The sequence below is a fragment of the Dermacentor albipictus genome, unplaced genomic scaffold (genome assembly GCF_038994185.2).
Source record: "Dermacentor albipictus isolate Rhodes 1998 colony unplaced genomic scaffold, USDA_Dalb.pri_finalv2 scaffold_24, whole genome shotgun sequence".
Classification (NCBI taxonomy): domain Eukaryota; kingdom Metazoa; phylum Arthropoda; class Arachnida; order Ixodida; family Ixodidae; genus Dermacentor; species Dermacentor albipictus.
The window spans coordinates 2,017,224-2,036,109 of NW_027225578.1; positions in this window are offsets into that span (position 1 = coordinate 2,017,224).

Genomic DNA, 18,886 nt, shown 5'->3' on the forward strand with positions numbered 1-18,886 from the left:
CGTGCGTGCTGCTGTCCTATGTTAAGGCTGCAGCAAGAGTGGAAAAACTAGAGTTAATAAGTGTACAGTCAGTTCTGTAAAAGGAAAGCAAGGCACACCCAAGCATATAGCTTGGACCACTGCACCTACCCGCACGTCAGTCATATTACATGACTACACCCTCGGATTTCATGACATGTAGATTATTCCTCGCCAGCACGCTGACAGCCTCGCTCCTTTTTGCACTTTTTCAATTCGTCGCGTAAAAATACGGTATATTCCTTGATTTGTAGCTCGTTTGACGAATTGAAGCCTTATACGGGTGCGCTGTTGCAGAGTCTGAAGCTATCCCGTAAAGCTAAAAAAATATTAAACAATACAAGAATTTTGTGTTGGTGCTCCTTTAATTAACCCCTGGAGGTAAAAAAAAAAAGATGATGTGAAGCCCTCTGCCTCAGCGTGTCCAAAAACCCACGTGTAGCTTCAGCAATTATAGCTTCATCGATTGTTAGAGCTACCTCGACGATTACAGCCACATACATTATAGGGCTTTAACTTGTCCGTAAGCGTATTGACTGTCACAAAATGCGTGGTCAACGAGAGACGTGATCCGCAGCAACAATGCGGGTAAAGACATCTTGTGTCCCTTTTTCCAACCACAAAGCATATGAGACATATCTACGAGTTACATGGATGTTCTCGCGGAAAGAAAAAAAAATTACCCGTGAAAGATTACGTCGCTGGCGAAATTTTAGGTAAGCAGCTAAGTAGAATATATCTGGTTGGCTGAGCAATAATAATCGAGTACTCTCTGGTTAAACTCTGCGCTAATAGGTGGCGCCACCAGCCTGGCCACACACGCTTATGTCTGTGGTAACCTGGTATTTCGCGAAGGGCAATACATGTACGAACAAGCCAAATGCTCCTGTTTACTTATAATCTCAAGTGCACTCGTAGTTATATAGTCACAACTCAAAACTATTCGCGACCTGTGTAGAGTGGGCGACGGATACTGCGTTCAATAATGGTTCGCGTTCAGGGTGTGCCGGTGTGTACGTAAATCACTGTAGCCGTTCTTACTCGCTAAGTCAACTTGCAGAGTCGGACCGCAGTCAGATGACGAGCCCTATGCGTCCTGCAAGGGTTCAATTTCTTAGCGAAAGTGCATGTAGCTGAGCTTATATTTGCATCGAAATTGGGTGCAACATTCAATAATATAGTTTAAGAAACGATCTACATTGTGCCAATTATTCGACGGTTGCATATGTGTTATCCTACTAATAGAATTGCTATTCATACGCTCGCGTGCACTGGGCTACTATTTCACAAATACCTATTCTACACGATTGATGCGGTTATCGGTTCTTTGTGAGGCCTATATAGCTTTTTGTTTTCATATAGAGCTGACTTCAAGCTTTTCAAAAGATCGTAGGAAATCAGTTCTGATAGCGTTCTCGTTCTGAAAACTGGTATAAATAACTGCATTAAGGTTCCTAAAGAGGCAAAACAACCCAAAAATTACCTTGATATTTACCAAGGTACCACGACCCTGCGAACGATCTTCCAGTTATAATATATTTCATCAAATTTGCTTCACTAATAGGTTTTGAGTCTGGTTCTACGAAAGAAGCATCGTTCACTTTAAACAAGTAAAGTGAGTCGCTTTGTTCGACGCGCAGATAAGAGCCTAAAAGTTACATATATAATGTATATCTATTGTAGGCAGAGCTGTGGCCTCTAACCGGCTACAGTCCTTGTTGCAGAATGATCGATCTCAAGTTTGCATAAGTCGATAAATGTAGCATCGATGCGTTTCCCCGGTGCCTGCACGAAAAGAAAAGTCGCGTTATGATTGCGACATTTCAGCATTACAGCACGAGCAAACATTGAAAAAGTGTTATCTCTATAGCGACGCTCGGTCAATAAATTTCGCAACAAGGAATAAAAAGGGCTCTATTATTTATAAATCGTCCTTCTATCAGGCAGAGCGGTTATAACACTTAATGATGACAGAGAAATAACAAAAACGTAGATACCATTAGACGTAGGCACAGTACGCGTGAATTAAATTTTTCGTACATATTTTCGTAATGCATGGCGTGACTCTCTCCACAAACCGCACACGAACTTGACAGTATCGCTGCGTCATTATACTGTACGCGATCACCATGAAATCTAGGTAGCACGGCCTCAATCTAAATAAACATGCAGGTCCAACGCAATGCTCCAATATAAATGACACGAAGCTCGTTTGAAGCGAAGTGTTTGCACAGAGAAGCACGTCAGATATCTGAGTACATTTAAGGCGTCTATACATGCTGTGTAGCAGTGTCACATACCCATTCCGGGTATGAGAATTTACGTCGGGTGTTTCATTTATTTACGTTGCTTGAATTTGAGAATAACTATACCACGTTGTATACTCGGTAAGACAACAGCACACAGCCCCCGCTAAATGTGTGTGTGCTGGGGGGGGGGGATAGACAAAGAAAGCTTGCCTTAAAAATTCAAGGCTATTCCGCGCTGCGAAAAGGGATGACCAGTGACGCGGCAAACATCGCGGTGAGAAGACTTGATTGCATCACTCATTGGGAGCTATAACAGGAAACTATTCCAAACTTTTCTATTCCTATTCTGTAATCAGCCCTCCGTGATTGGTGAAAAACTTTTTTGACCACCCCCAATTAACCTGTCTTTCACGCGATGTCACGAAAACCGCGATAGCTCCCCATGTGATGTGACATGTACACACTGATTATGTATGATTTGACGGAACAAAGGAAAAACAATAATTTCAGATTCGTCGCCTTCACGCCATTAGCCCTCGGATATTGGCCAAAAGTTTTGGGGCTGCACCCATTTCACCTGCGTCTCACGCGACGTCACAAAACCGCAAAAACTAACCGCGTCAAAGTGACGTGTACGCGTTGAAAATGCATTAATATGCCCGAACAAAACTGAATTTTCTTCTGAGTAGCAGCAGGCTGCCCCGTTCCTAAAGGAATAAAAGATCGCTGCCGCCGATCGCTCCGGCACTGCCTGCTCGCACTTGCCGGAGAGCATGGGTTTATTTGCGTGTGATAAAACATTCTCCGTGGCCGTGTAACGTTTTCGAGCACTTTCAGCACGTTTAAAACCTCGTTCTGCCAACTCTTCTTTGCGGAGGATCCATTTTACCATCATCCTTAAGCTTCCGTTGCATGCCACCACGATTGTCGACCAGCCGCCGTAAGCTATGTAAGGGAAAGCGGACCACTCACAGACGGCGGCACCACCCTTAACATCCGGTTATCGATTTTCAGCGCAGTGACTCGGCCCCATCGAATCCCTCTCCACTTGTGCGTGCTCCTCACCTCTCGTGAGCCAATTAGATAAGACAAGCCACTCTGTGTAGGCAATGTTATTCGTTTTTCAAGCAATCAAAAGTGACCTCCTATGAACGAGGAGAGCATTTGATTGGTCTCTTCAGACAGCCCTGAGGGTGACCGCCCGATGCCTGCGTTGGTGGTTACGCAAATTTGACGTCAGGAGATTGGAATAAAAACATATTGGAATAGTTTTACGTTATAGGGCCCATTGTCACTTAATAAAGACGGTCACGATGGCTTCGTGGTCGCTATGATATACACTGATCTGCATACTCTAGAGTGTACTAGGAAATGGTCGAGTGTGCCGAACGGCACTCTCTCGCTCAGGCGCCGCTTGTGGAAAAATTTTGCGAGAGCTCTGCGAGCGAACTGGATTAGGGCGGAGATGCGCTTCGCTGCATATTCAACGTAATTTTGCTGTGGGCCCTGAGAGCGATTGCGTGCGTAAGCTCTTATCATAGTGCTTTATTTCCCCTGCAAATATGTATTGACACCTTTTTGCAACGTATACATATATGAGGCTTCGGTTATACAACATGACGTCTTCAAGTTTGATGTCGTTGTCAAGTGCGTCGTCTGCTAGCGAGATCAAGTTCGTTGCGCGGAGGCTGTCTGACACCCAGTTGTTCTCACAGAAACTCTGTGCAGTAAAATTTTGTATGGTTTTACTTGCTTTGTTGCACCCACGGCTCTTGTTTGCCGGTACCATTTGAGGTGTTAGCCAAGCAAACGGCTGTTTTTAACATTATTTTCTAAAAGTACAACGTAATTTTTGCCATAGAAGCTACCTATCTGCAACATGAAGCTACGTAAGAAAATGTTATTGATACCGTGTCATTTGACACACGCTTCTTGTTGGTGGAATATTGATCATGGACAATTATCAAAGAAAACAATATTGCAGTGAAATAAATCCCGATCATTAACTGCGTGGCGCGAAGAGATGCAGATGACCAATGCATTTCTAGTTAAATCTAAGGGGACATAGACATGTATCCTCGACATATATGCGAGAGAAAAAATTATCTGTATATTAAAAGCACTGACTGAACAAGTGAGAAGACCCAACCGGAATAAGCGTGTTTCTTTCAAAAGCTGCACCATTCCCGGATGAACCAATCGATTTTCGAGAAAAGAAATCAATGCAATTCTTGGACGCTAATATGAACAACAGTGTTAGGGACAAGATATTGCTTATGTACTGAGACTGAATGAGAGAGACCGGAAAGTGTTTACCAATGTGATCTCCGTGGCCTGTCTGGCGATCTCCTTCAACGTGCCAGCAGGCGAAATGAAGTAGAAAATATGGTCTAATCGAATGGTATTTGCTACTCAGATCGCATTGGACTTGAGAATTCACTATTAAAAATTATTGAATAGCGTTTTGCCTTCGAATGTAATGAATAACAGCACTTTTGAAGTCTCGAAGGTGAGGGGCCGACGCAAGTGAGGACTCTTGTTCCGAGCGATTGTGGCGCTGAAGAGCCGTGGCGGTTGCGCAGAGGTGCACCAGTTTCTGGGAGAATTAATACACGGGTACTAATAGGCACTGCTGAACAAGATCCTAGCTGTCATTCAATATAAACGCCCCCTTTTGGGACAACCTGTAAATCTGCAAACTTGATTCAGGCAAGGAAAACAAAGGTAACTTTTCTATGCAAATTAGGTGGGCACCTTTACTAGTACCAATATGAATAATGCCCACCATTCGCCATCAAAACGCGTAAACCCGCAAAAGAGAAATGAAATAAGGTGTATCTCACAGGTAGGCCTGTGAGATACACCTCTCCTTTACTTGGCAAACAAAGAACCAGATCAAGTGGACTCGCGCAGGAAAGAAGCGCAGGAAGACATTGCCAAGAACTAGTAAACAAGGGAAAGTGTAAAATAAGTATTTCTATACTAGAATACAACCTAAAAAACAACAGCAGTTTGCAACCAAGGCACACGGACCGCGCGAAGTTGTGTTACTCCGCCAGCCAATCACAGAAGCAAACAAAATCCGTCGTCATGCGGCCTTTTCAGTATAGCATCGTACTTGATACCTCCGGAGCGTCCGCTTTTCTTGAAGAGTCTTTCCATCGGCGGAAGCAAATGAGATGTGCACCAGACATGGACAAAGGGTGTGGAGTCTGAGCATTCAGTCTTCAAAAGTCCGCGGTACAGTTTATTTCACTCCTGAGCCCTTTGAATTCATGAAACTTCATTGCCAACTGAAGTCAAACTTGACAATAAATAGTTGCAGCGAAGCAAGCATTTTGTTTCAGTTCAATAAAGAATTAGACTTTCGCCATTCCACCGTGATAGGCGAGGGAAAACGTATAAAATTAGGTGCTAATAATCTTACTTTTTGTGGTTACCGCCTTATTTGGCTAACAAGAACAGTTTGAAGTACGAATGATTTGCAGCCTCGCAGAGGAACAGTGGCTGGCGGTTATGAGGACGTGGGCGGGCCGTCACTGCAGACTTAAGTTGTATCCGACTATAGTAGCGTCTTTTGAATTAGTTGTAGAAGAATTATAGAGAAATATATATTTGCGGAACAACGACAGTCCTTTTGGATCCCTCATTTACTGATCTACGAAGTGCCAAAGCCGATTCATATTGTTATTTGGGAAGTTGCGCAACGATGCCTGGCCGCCAGTCCCGTACAACCGCGTAGCGCACAGGACTCGTTGGTTCTAGACGTACTGTGCCCACAGCGAAAGGTTAGGAAAACACCCACATAAGTACAGCAGAGAAGTGGCCGTCAGGCGGTTCGACTGGTAATTGTAAAAGCGTTATTCAAAACACACAGAATTGTTCTCCACTTCCGGCGGCATTTTCTCTACTTTTTAAATAAAAAGCTATTTATTTTTATTTCATACATACTGCTAGCCTCCATTTTGAGGCTGTTGCAGGACATTGGAAAATACAATGCATCAAAATAAGAATGACAAACTTATACACTTGTTAGTATTGTAGTTTACAAGTAGACGTAGTTGAGTAATACAACAAAGGGTGTGACCTTCCTGAGTCAGGCCTTAAAGGTTAATGAACAGAAATACAGAAGCATAAGATAAACAACAAAAAAGTACATCAAAACCAAAAATGCGGGATCTGCAGACGATACTGGTAAATCAAGATGCGCATTCATAGACATATTTTTCCAGCATAGGAAGGAAATCGTCAGGTGAGCAATTTATGATATCACTAGGCAATGAATTCCAGTCTCTGATTGTCTGGGGAAAGAAAGAATACCTGAATGTGTCTGTGTGGAACCTGTATTCAATTAAATGTTTATGATGTTTAGTTCTAGTGTTTCGCTGTTCAGTGAAAGATACATATGCACCACTGTTTAATTTGTAGACTCCGTTAAGGAGGTGGAACAGAAACTTGAGACGTAAGTATTTCGCACGCTTGTAAATAGTCGGGAGACAAGCTTTATCAAGGAGTTCTGTCGGAGAATCATTACGGTTGTACCTATTATAAATGAATCTGATGGCTTTTCTCTGTATTGTTTCTAGGCGTTTTATGCACTGTTTGGTATGTGGAGACCAGCAGGTAATACCATATTCTAGTATAGGACGAACGAATGAGGTGTAGGCTAGCATCTTAGTGTCTGGTGAGGCAGATTTTAAAGAGCGTTTAAGCGAACAAAGTGTTGTAAATGCCTTTGAAGATATGTGTGACACATGCTTGTCCCATTTCATATCAGATGATAGGACAATGCCCAAATATTTAAAATCATCGATTATCTTTAATTTTTGCTGTTCGATCGTGTAGGTGAATTCTAGTGGGGTTCTTTTTCGGCTTACTCTCATAAAAACTGTCTTGTCTAAATTAATCTTCATTTGCCATGCCTGACACCAATTTGCTACTTGCGCAAGCTCGTGATTTAGTATTACTTGATCATTATGGTTCCTAATCTCCCTATATATAATGCAATCATCTGCAAACATGCGCATCGTTGATTTTATGTTATCTGCCATGTCATTGATGTATAGTAAAAAAAGAATTGGTGCTAAGACTGTTCCTTGTGGTACTCCGGATGACACTTCTACCCAATCAGATTGCTGACTTTCGATTTCTACGTACTGTTGCCGACCTGCAAGATAAGCTTTTATCCAGTTTATTATGCTGCCAGATCCGAGAATGTGTTGTAGTTTGCCCAGGAGTTTAGGATGGGATACCCGGTCGAAGGCCTTCGATAGATCTAAGAATATTATGTCGGTCTGCCCGCGGTTATCAATTGTTAGAGCGAGATCATGCACAGTTTGTGTCAGTTGCGTAACAGTAGACAGTCCTTTTCTGAAACCATGTTGGTTGATGCTAAGCAAGTTATTATCTTCGGCAAAGGTTACGATGTGTTTTAGTATGATGTGTTCGAGAATTTTGCAAGATGTGCAGGTTAGCGAAATCGGTCTATAATTTGATGGGCTTGTTGCGTCACCTGATTTGAGAATCGGGACAATCTTTGCTATTTTCCAGTCTTTGGGCACGTCAGACGATTCTAGAGATTTTTTAAAGATAAGTAAGAGGTATTTAGAGACCCATTCTGCGTATCTCTTGAGGAAAGTATTGGGGATCCCATCTTGGCCACAAGATTTTTTAATGTCGATGTTAAGCAGCAGTGAAAGTATACCTGATTCTGTTATCTCTATATCACCAAGTATGTCGCCGGTTCCCCTCGGCTGATGGTTTAAATCTGGTGAAATTCCGTTGTCTTGTGTAAAAACGGATTTAAAAAAGTTATTAAACTGATTTGCTCTTTGGAAAGCATCCTTCTGCGGCAAATTGCTTTGCTTATGCACGTTCGCGTTAAAATATCTCCAAAATTTTTGAGGAGCCGTCTTGATGAAGTTGCTAAGTGTGACGTTCATGTACGTATGTTTTGCTTGCTTTATCACTACTTTCAACTCATGTGCCAATTTTCTAATTTTGTCAGAGAAACAGGGATTTGATGTCTTACCCTTAAGTTTCCTCAGCCTTGACATTTTACGTTTCATATGTATTATATTCCTTGTGATCCAAGGGTTTCTTTTGTGCACTTTCTTTTTTTTCATGGGTACGAAGTTTGATAAACATTCGTGTACATAGGTCTTAAATTTCGCCCATAATTCATCTACTGTCACAGAATTATCATGGAAAAGACAAGAAAAATTGGGGTAGTGATAATCAAAAAAGTCAAGAATGCCGACATCATCTGCGTTTTTCCAATCATATATTCGTGTGATCAATTTTTCTGAGCGTGCTGGCGACGGTAGTGATAGACAACATTTGGTTGCCTTGTGGTCCGAAATTCCGTCAATTATTTCCCATGATATGTCCTCTACAGGAATGTTTTCACTCACAAAAGTTAGATCAAGGATTGTGCTGCTCGACAAAGTGACACGTGTGGGTTGCTGAATGATTTGCTTTAAACCACTATTGAAGGCCATATCAAGTATCGCCTCAGCGCTGTCCTTATCGATAACACCAGCATCGTACGAATCCCATCTTATACCTGGTAGATTGTAATCCCCCGCAAGGACAACCTTTTTGTCCCCTTGAAGGTGACGCTGCATGTAGTCAGACAAGATATGTAATGGCTCCGGGCCAGAATTCGGTGCTCTGTACATTGTACCAACATAAAGGGAATATACGCCGATCGTGATCCTACGAAACAGTGCTTCTGCGCCGCTAATGTTAGGTAGCGGTGTGGTCTGAATGTCGTCTTTCACTAAAATGGCGACGCCACCGCCACGTGTACATCTATCCTGACGAAGAACTATATAACCTGGGGGAAATATATTGTTGGTCAAGATACATGATGACAGCCAAGTTTCACTAATGGTTATGATATCAGGTTCATGTTCAAGAGACAAGGCCTCAAGTTCTACCATCTTATTAACTATACTCCTGGCGTTGATATTAAGAATAGTTAGTTTTTTCTTAACTTAGCAGGTTGCCGTTCGGCAATTCGAGGAGACACTTTTTTTACTGGTATTTTCTCGCCTAATTCTTCATCCCATGCAAAGAGTTCATCATTTACTTTGAACTTATCGTAAACGAGTCTGACCTTTTCGTGCTTTTCTCTATTAAGTTTGCAACTATCCCAAAGTTTTTTTCTTATATTGCGTACCGCCAGAGAAAAATCTTCGCTGACAGAAATTTTGGAACCCTTCAGTCTAAAACAGTTCTTAAGTATCTTGGCTTTGTCTCTGTAATCGAACAGCTTGAAGATCACGGGGCGCGTTTTGTTAGCCTTCTTCCCTCCCAAGCGGTGAATTCGCTCGAAACCGGAAAACGTTACACCAAGCACTTCTTTAATTAGTTTAGTGCTAACCTCGTGTTCTAGGATTTCCGATGTTTCATCCTCGAGTTCGCTTAGTCCGTAAATAATTAGGTTCGACCGTCTGCTTCGGTTTTCTAGGTCGTCACGCAGAAATGATTTCATGGTCTTTTCCAGTTGCATGCACTTTTCCTCGATGGTTGACATACGACTTTCAAGCTGTCCTAAAAGATCTAGATCCATAAATATTTTCATAAGAAACGGTTACATTGGCTAATTTTCGCTTTTTCTTCCCGTTTGACAGTAGCCTTGGCTCTCTCCCTTAAAGGGAAGCTGAAAGGTTTTACAGAAAAAATGAGTGAAGAGCAGTACGCCGTGGTTTTCAACCCTCTGAATTCGAATATCGCATCGAAATTGAGTGAAAGAAAGCGCAAACATATTTTATTTTGACGAAAAGTGCAGCAGCAGACACGCCCAGCTCGCGCGCCTCGTTTCCGCCTGTGATTGGTCGGGCGCCTCGTGACGTCTGCAATGGTTCGGCTTGCAGACGACGAGTGAACGCGACAGCCATCGCTTCGCTTGCAGCGCTGTCGCTGTCGCGTGCAAGGTCACTTGTAAGGGGTTTATACTTGTACATACTACACGTACGTACATACTTGTACATACTACATGTACGAGCGGATTGCGAAGAGCCGGCCTCTCCAAGAAGCAAAAAATGTTGGTGCAAGCACTGCTTTCCACGCGAACGAAGGCGAAGTGTTAGCATCTCCTTGTGTTGGAAATGTTCTTTGGCGAGTATGTTTTTTGCTAAGCTGCATTCAGCGTTCCAGTGAGTAGGTTTCCGGGCAAACAACTGTAGTGTTATGTTCCTGCATGCCTCCTCGTAGAACGTGAGCGGTGATGCGATCTTCAGCATTTGTGCGCTGCCCCAAAGCTGTCGGCAATCTACACAGATGGTTTAAACGCGGGAAAAGTTTACCGGCTGTTGTAGCACGTGTAGTATAGAACCTTCATCAGCGCGCCATCCGCACGCTACTCGTAACCGGCGAATTCCGTCGGCTACGTGAGATGGTCGGTTTCTTATGTGTGCGAGAGAAGGGGGAGCGCAGTGTCTTGGCGTGAGCAGGCCAACACATGCAACACATGCAAACACATGCAACACAACACATGCAGCACATGCAAACTTTACGCTTGCACTGCGTTATGGTAGCTGCATGCAGGCTGTTTCACAACACACGTGCGAATAGAAAATTCGCGGCATTTGGCGATGAAACCTGCGTCAAGGGTGGGCGATAAACATGCATCTTCCGTGCAGCGTGCTAACAATTTTTTAGTAGAACCCAAAGCACGCATTATTGATAAATTCCGGTAGTAAGCGTCACGGAAGTGGTTGGAGCACAACACTTGTTCTTGAGCGCTTCAAGTTGTTTCGCTTCACAGCAGCCTCCCAATTAGCTGAAAGCTTCATGTCTTGCAGGAACTAATGGACCATCGGAACATCGTCGCGGCCGCTGGTGTTCGTGCAAGCGTAGGCTGCACAGAACGCCGGCATGATCGGCCTACAAGTTCAATTGATGCTGCGCACGTCAACTACCACTCCTATATACACACAAATAAAGGAATGTAGGGTCCAGCGAAGCAGATTAGGACGGCACGCACGCAGAAATAAGCCCGGTGAGGCACGGTCGCGGAGACTGCGAAGGAGCGGAACACCAGTGTTGACATCACTAAGCCTCGGTTTCCGGTCTCCGCTCGCATCGTCAGCGTCAGCAGCAGCGCGCGGCGCTCGACGGGGTGGCGGAGCTACAGCGCAATTTTAACTGACGATTGCGTCGCTCCTAACTGAAAAATCCCCCCCAAAATTTTACCTTCATTGTTTATAAGGTTCCCGCATCCGTATATGAGCGTCTTATTGAATTCGACAGACTCATCAGCTTCCCTTCAATAGACCACTTTATTTCTGAACTCCTTGCGACTCTTGTTTCCAGTTGCCAATTTGCACGAAAAGTGCTGTACAATTAGAGAAAAACCAGATGAGGCAACTGGTGATTGTCATATCGCTTAAGGCTTTAAGTTTTTGCAGGGTTTGATGATGGACGCTTTTTCGCATTATTTTATTTTCTTCATTACCTACCCCAAATCGGGTATATGGTTCCGAGGATCTGCCAGCGTCGCGGTGAGCCGTCACTAGAGGAAATAATGGAGCAAACTGAAAAGTTAAACGCAACTGGCGTTTTCTCTGGCCGCAACTCGTTCCACGAGCATACAGTCCAGCTGACTAAGAGCCAAATCCCTTTTTTGGTCCCTGGATCAGTCTAAACAAAGGAGGTTGAACTAACGAAGAAACAGCGATGCGCGTAACCGTTGAATAGATGGCGACAACTTACCATAACTCCACCTAATTGCGTGGGCACCGAATCTATGAGAAAAGTAGCCTTCACACCCCAGGAGATGCCGATAATGACCGCCATCCAAAAGGAGTGAAAAAGGCAGCGAAATGTTGACTGCTGAATAGCTATCGTCTCAACATTGATTTGGTGGCGCCTTAGAAAAGTGTGAGGTGTGGTGGCGTGGGCGAGGAGGGGGTATGCCGCCTAATTTTGTAGAGGGGGCGCCCACCCAGGCCGTGCCCCCTCCCCTCCCCCCCTCCCCCCTGCCAAGGTACGTGCCTGAATAACATAGTAGAATGAAAGCCGACGCTACGGCCGCAGTGCACGCGCAGTCACCGAGCGGCACTAATAATAACTAAAATGAAATATGGAAGAAAAAGAGAGGCATCTAGTCCTAAGGTATAAATACATGCCATATCCAATTAAAAAAAAATTTCGGTAGTAGTACGAACGACCCAATTCGGAAAGCAGTACGTAGTACGAACGACCCAATTTCGGAAAGCAGTACGAACGACCCAGCCGTGCCTAATCGCCAGCAGTTTCTAACGCGCTACCTTGATGCGGCCCAGTCCACTTTCATCACAGTGCCGCCACAGTACCTTTCGTCGTTGTGCCCCTTACTGCAGGAGTCGGATTCCTGATGAATAAGGATATAGCTGGTAACCTTAATAAGAGGTACAAATTGAAGGTCGCACAGGTCTACGCCCCTACATCCAATCATGATGACCAGGAAGTGGAAACCTTCTATGAAGACGTGGAATCGGTGATGGGTAAAGTCAAAACAAAATACACTATACTGATTGGCGACTTCAATGCCAGGGTAGGCAAGAAGAAGGTTGGAGACAAGTCAGTGGGGGAATATAAGCCATCACCATCAAGCGGCGAGCGCAAAACCTTCTTTCGAACACGCGCAGCCAAACATTCAGCACCCGGTATATAACTCAGAAATTCGGCAATACAGAAAACAAAAAACAGAAACAACAGTTAACCATGTTGCAGCAAAGTGCAAATTACTGAAAATAAACATGATCTTCCATAGCAAATTCAAATTAGTCAGTGTCGATAATTGCGGCAATTGAGGTGGGCAGGCGGCTCCAATCGTTACTTATATCTTAGGAAGAACGGATGAGTAAACTCTTAATCAGTTCGAGAAAACAGGACACCTACTTTATGAAGGGGATCTCTGCGGGATCAAATGTACTCTGGCTCAGATAGAAGGATTTGTTTAAGATGCGATGATGATAAATTTTGTGAAAGAGTGATAACCGGCACACTTTCCTTCGTAAGCTAACAAGAGGAAGGTTCAAAGTAGCTTTCAAGGTGGACACACTAGATAGACGAGATTAGTTACGTATGAATCTTGCGCTGCGATTTCGCACCGACTCCAAAGTTTGAATGAGACACTCAAGACCGCGATCCCACACTGACCATGCATATTCCAGTTTTGGCGGCACGAGCGTTTACAGTTGTGATGTGTCGGTGTCGTCTCGCGCGCGCGAACACGTCGACGTATCAAGCCACCATCGTTGGACCTTATGGGGAACATTGCGGCGACACCGACAGCGGAAATTTGCCTGATCTGGCCATAAAATTGATATCAAAGTAATAAAAGATACACTTGCTACAGTTAGCCGATTTTAACTTTTCTATTTAAATTCAACACATTTCATCAAAATCGGTGCAGGGTTTGGCGAGAAAAATGATTTCTTCGTTCCCGAACTAACGCGTCCTACTTACGATAGGAAAACTCGTCTTCTCTCTCAACACGAACTTCAGAGATTTCGTTTGGATTTCCTTCAAAGTGCTCCAAGCACTCCAAACCATTCAACGGCGGCGACTTGCCCTAATGGGGTATGAACAGCCTCGAGGCGTTGATAGGGTGAATCTTTGACCGTTACGGTACGACTCGTTGTTGGCATAGTTGGTGCCAGAGTTGCAGAGCGGGGCCCTTCATTCCATTCGCATTCCATTCCTGAGAGTGGAGATCCTTCGTAATTCGACTCCCTTTTAACTCATCGAAATGTTGAGAGTCGAACCATACACCGCTCCTGGAGTCGCTATGCTGATCCGTTCTATTACTCCGATTCCAGTAAAGGAACCGCATGCTTTATAATTCTTTACTACTTGCGCTCCCCTTGCATGCCTCGTAACAAAAAAACAAAATATATTTTCGAACTCCTAAAAACATTACAGATAAATTTCGTATACAATTTCTGGCACAGGAATTATGCTTTCTGACTTCTTATCTCTGCAATTTGTTGTTGCATGTGATCTGTCTAACATAATATTTATATAATGTATCGAATATAATATGTATTTTAATGTCTCCAATATATGACATAATGTCTCTAATGTTCTTAAAAGAAGGCTTTTGTCAATTTTGGTTTCGGGTAGATTTTATCTGCTTATATATGATGTGAAAACGATCTTGAGCCCCCGCAAGAAGCATCGCGAAAACGTAGATGGAAGTGCTAAGACCTTCTATAACAGCTAGACACACATCACACCACGAATACACCACTAAGGAGGAGAGAATGGGGGATGTGCCACGTGGTGGCTGCTAGTGCCGAGTGATACGCCTAAAAAAACCGCTCGAAGAAAAGAATACCACCGCCCCGTGTCGCCAACCCGGCAGTGGCCACTGCACCCTCTCCGCGGTGCTTCTGGTGCCTGAGTCACGCCTCTTTGCTGAGGTATTTTTACGTGTCTCTTAGCATTTTCCATTCCCCACTGCAGTCGTTTGCAATAAATCAGTTTCGAAACTAATTCTAGAGAGTGAAGTTCTTCGCGGCTCCTGCGTGCGGGGCCTATGCCATCTTGCTTAGTTAACGTGCAGCGAGAAGTTAGCCGTCGTCCAAGAGCGACAATAATTGGTCAGAAAGCGGTGCGAGTATTCATTCCCACTACTGCAGCCGTTCCGCGGGAATAATTCGGCTGGTGACATCGAAAGCGCCACGGAAGCGAGGAAATCCGGTCTGGAGTCCAAAGTCTGTAGGAGCGCAGGGAATGCAGCCGAGCGCATACGGCGCTCTGCGCGCAGTCCTTTAGAAAAGCGTCCCAAGGGAGCGTTGCTTGGAGCCCTTGCGACAAAAGCCAGCCTCTCCTGATACGCTGCGACGTGGAGCTTATCGGTTTCCTCGATTTCATGGTGAGATTGAGAGCCGAGATAGGGTTGGTAATATCGACGAATGATTAACCGATTAATCGATTAAGCTTATCCAACAATACGATTAATATTCACGGATCTCCACCATATACTTAATAGGCTTAGTCGATTATACCTCTTGGAATAATTGCGTTCGAGTTTCACAGGAATGGCGCGGGAATTTTCAAATACCACTTGAATGGTGGCGCACGAGCTAGCAGTGACTGTGGGGCTCTGGTAGAGCGACTGTCGACTTTTTCTTTTTTCTCCCCGAGTCCCGTGTGATGCCGAGCCGAGCGCTTCCCCTCTCTTCCTCCACACCATACACGCCACCACGCTGCCCGAAGCCGGAGGCTTCCAATGCCCTCGCGATTTAAGGCATACTGAAGCAACCCAGTAGTTGACCGTCGAGTGACTCCCAGTCCACCAAAGACGTGGCACAGCATGCGCGCCGGTTTGGAGCCTGTATTTGGCATAGCGATGGAGTTCATGCCGATCCCAGCAAATCCATAGCGTCCGAGCGTCTATTCTCGCATGATGGTTGTGTGACCGTCCAAAGAAGGTGTCGGTTTCACCTAAACAACTCAGCCAATTGACATTTTTTCGCTCTGCGTAAAGGAGCATGTGGTTTAAAATCCTAAGCCAGTAAATTTCTTTTCCAATGTACATATTGAAGTTTCTTGCATATTTCAGCTGGACTTCATCTTCACTTTTGCTATTTTTTCTTATTTCTTGTTTAACTGCATTGTACGAACACCTCCTTGACTCCTACACTGTAAAAAAGCTGTTAATTTAAGGAAAATTTACTGAAATTTTCTGTACCGCAAAAGAAATTTTCTGTAATTGATCTATGACAGAAACCTGTTAAAAGAAAAATAAGCAGAAATTTTCTGTTCTTGATCTCTAGCCTCTAAATCGAGTTCTAACTAAGATATAACCGCTTTAAACTATTGTAACTGCAAAAAAAACTATAAAACAAAATTTTAGACTTTCTTTCTTTTCATACGGGCGGTTTTTTTTTTTTGCATATACAACGCACGACGTGCTGTTTGTTGTACTGCTTTGATGCCCCGTATCATAATCAAGATGGATGCTCTTCGAGTCAATGAATGTTGGCACTGCGCCATTTCTATTTTCGAAAATCGTAAGAGGTGAGCGTGAGTGGTTTTCTTTTCAAGAAGACTACGAACAGTGCACGACGTATTCTTTTACCCAGTATTTTCCATGTGTTCATGATAGAGAACAGGGCTGCGATTTGGCCCGCAAAGAAAATTCAGGCGAACAGTGACAAAATTAGCAACCACGTGTTCCGACATTTCAGCGTACGTTGTGCTTTGTGAGGTAACGTCGGATTTGGGTATTAAATTTAGCTTTAGTTTTTTTGTTATATCACACGTAAGGGATAGCCAGTGGGCTTGACAAATGTATCATTGTCTATTCTTGTCTTTTCAGAATGTACCTGCTATTGCTATGGCTATGATAAAAAAAAAGAAACATGGTCGAGCTCTCAACAAAGCTCACTCAGCGACGTTAGGTGTTAGCTACGTTCAAGTGTTTAGTATATCGAAGTAACCGCAAAGTGCGACATCTTTTTCTGTTGTGCAATATTTTATTTGTTTTGATGCTGGTATATGAACCCGCCGCATATGAGGGCACATGGTATCCAGTATTGATTTAATATTTGTTGCTTCGTCAGCTGTAGTTCGACTGCTAGTGCGTTACCGTCGGGCAAACGATTTTGTCTGGCCACTGACTAAGTCGCTTCATATTGAAAGTAGTTAGTGGGAACACTGGACTGCATGGCCTTTTTGTACTCTCTGAGCACTTTAAAAGCACAGTGCTGAATTGGCTAGTACCCGAACAGCGAAGATACGATGTCATCGCGCTCGTGGCCACGAATAATTGTTCACATGTTGTCTGCTAGCCTCACTTCCCGACTCTGGCAAAGAATAACTAAATGCATGAATCGTGGACTGCGAAAATTGGAAACAAATGGTCAAAATTTGTATAAATTGAACTGCAGCAACACATTTAGTAAAAACAAAGTAAAAATGGCAGCATGGGTCATTGTTTCACGTAACTAATGCTATACAGTTACTGTAACATGTCCACCGCTTTAAACTATCACGGCTATTTTCTACCTTGTGCCATTGTGCTAGACATTAGACAGTTTTAGTTTCACGTACGTAAAGGCTTTGCGTACGTAGAGCTTCTACGCGTCAGCAGTGCGCATGCGTACTGTCTATTGTTACGAAAATAGCTCACGTGTGATTTGTTTGCGACTGCGCATTTCGCGACCGGGCGCAAGGGGAACTGACGGAGGCCGCGCGGAAGGGACGGTAGGCGGCTGTGACCCCGCCAACAAGTGCGTGCTTAGCGCGTGCGTCGTATCTCGAAAATGATCTGCAGACGGATCATGCCTTTGTGCGCGCTTCGTTCTCGCTGCTCTTATGTTCAACCGATATATCGGACGAAGGTGACTGCGCTAGCTGCTGCGCTTGCTCCCACCAGCGTTTTCACCGTGAGTGTCCGCGCTCACCGAGTGTGATGTGTTCATGTTTGCTTCTGCGCGCTGAAACCATAATGGTTTATTAAGTTAGTAAGCTAATGTTTCCAAGTTTATACAGCCGATAAAACTAGTATCCTCACTCCTTATAGATGTCTACGAATTTGCTATCGCCATCGATGTTTGGCCTTTTGGGCGAAAGTGCGACTATGTTTTTTAGTTCGAAAATAAAGAAAAACACATGGAGCATATAGCATAATTCGGCCTATTGATATGTATTACATGAAGAAGTGGACTTTACTTGAGCGAGAGATTGCAATGTTCAGGTTGCTAATTAAAATGATTCACTGAATAACTTCATAAGTATTCTATTTGAAGCATATGTACAAATCCCGAAATTGAGGCCAAGAAGTAGTCAAGTCGTTGCATCACTTCTCCATTTACCGCTCAAGTGAATAGTAAGAATAAAAAGTGAACAGTAGAGAGAGAGAGAGAAAGTACTGCAGAGAAAGGCTGGGAGGTTAACCAGAGGTTGTTCCAGTTGGCTACCCTGCGCAGGGGGAAGGGTTAAGAGGGATAAAAAGAGGCAGAGTGGAAGGGGGAGTTAGAAAGAAAGAGAGACAAGCACGTACAAAGCACGTACACTACAGAGCGGCAGGGGGCGGCATTCTTAGAGTCTGTCCTGAAGCCCCGTAGTCCACAAGAACCTTAATAGCGCGAGTAAGGCCTTCAACGCGGTTGTTCTTTCGGAGCACTGGCCTAAAGCTTTTAGTTCTGAAAGTGGACGATTGTCCAACTGGCCCAGTACTCTGCACATCACTTGTCTCTCAGCACTGTATCGCGGGCAGACACAGATAATGTGTGCGAGTGTCTCATCGATGTTACATGTGTCGCACGTGGGGCTGTTGGCCATCGCAATGCGGAAAGCACAGGCGTTTGTAAAAGCCACGCCTAGCCACAGACGGTAGAGCATGGTCTGTTCACGTTGTGGTAATCCAGGCGGGAGGTGCATCCGTATGTCCGGAGACAACGAATGCAGCTTACACATGGTGAAAACATTTGAGTCCCACAGGATCAAAGTACACTCACGGGACATCAATCGCAGCTCAGCCGCAGCGTCTGTTCGCGAAAGCCGAATGAAGACTCATTGACCACTTTCATGTGCAGATCGGGCGGCTTCGTCGGCGTGGTCATTCCCGCCGATGTTAGAATGTCCTGGAAGCCACTGAAAGATTATGTTGTGTC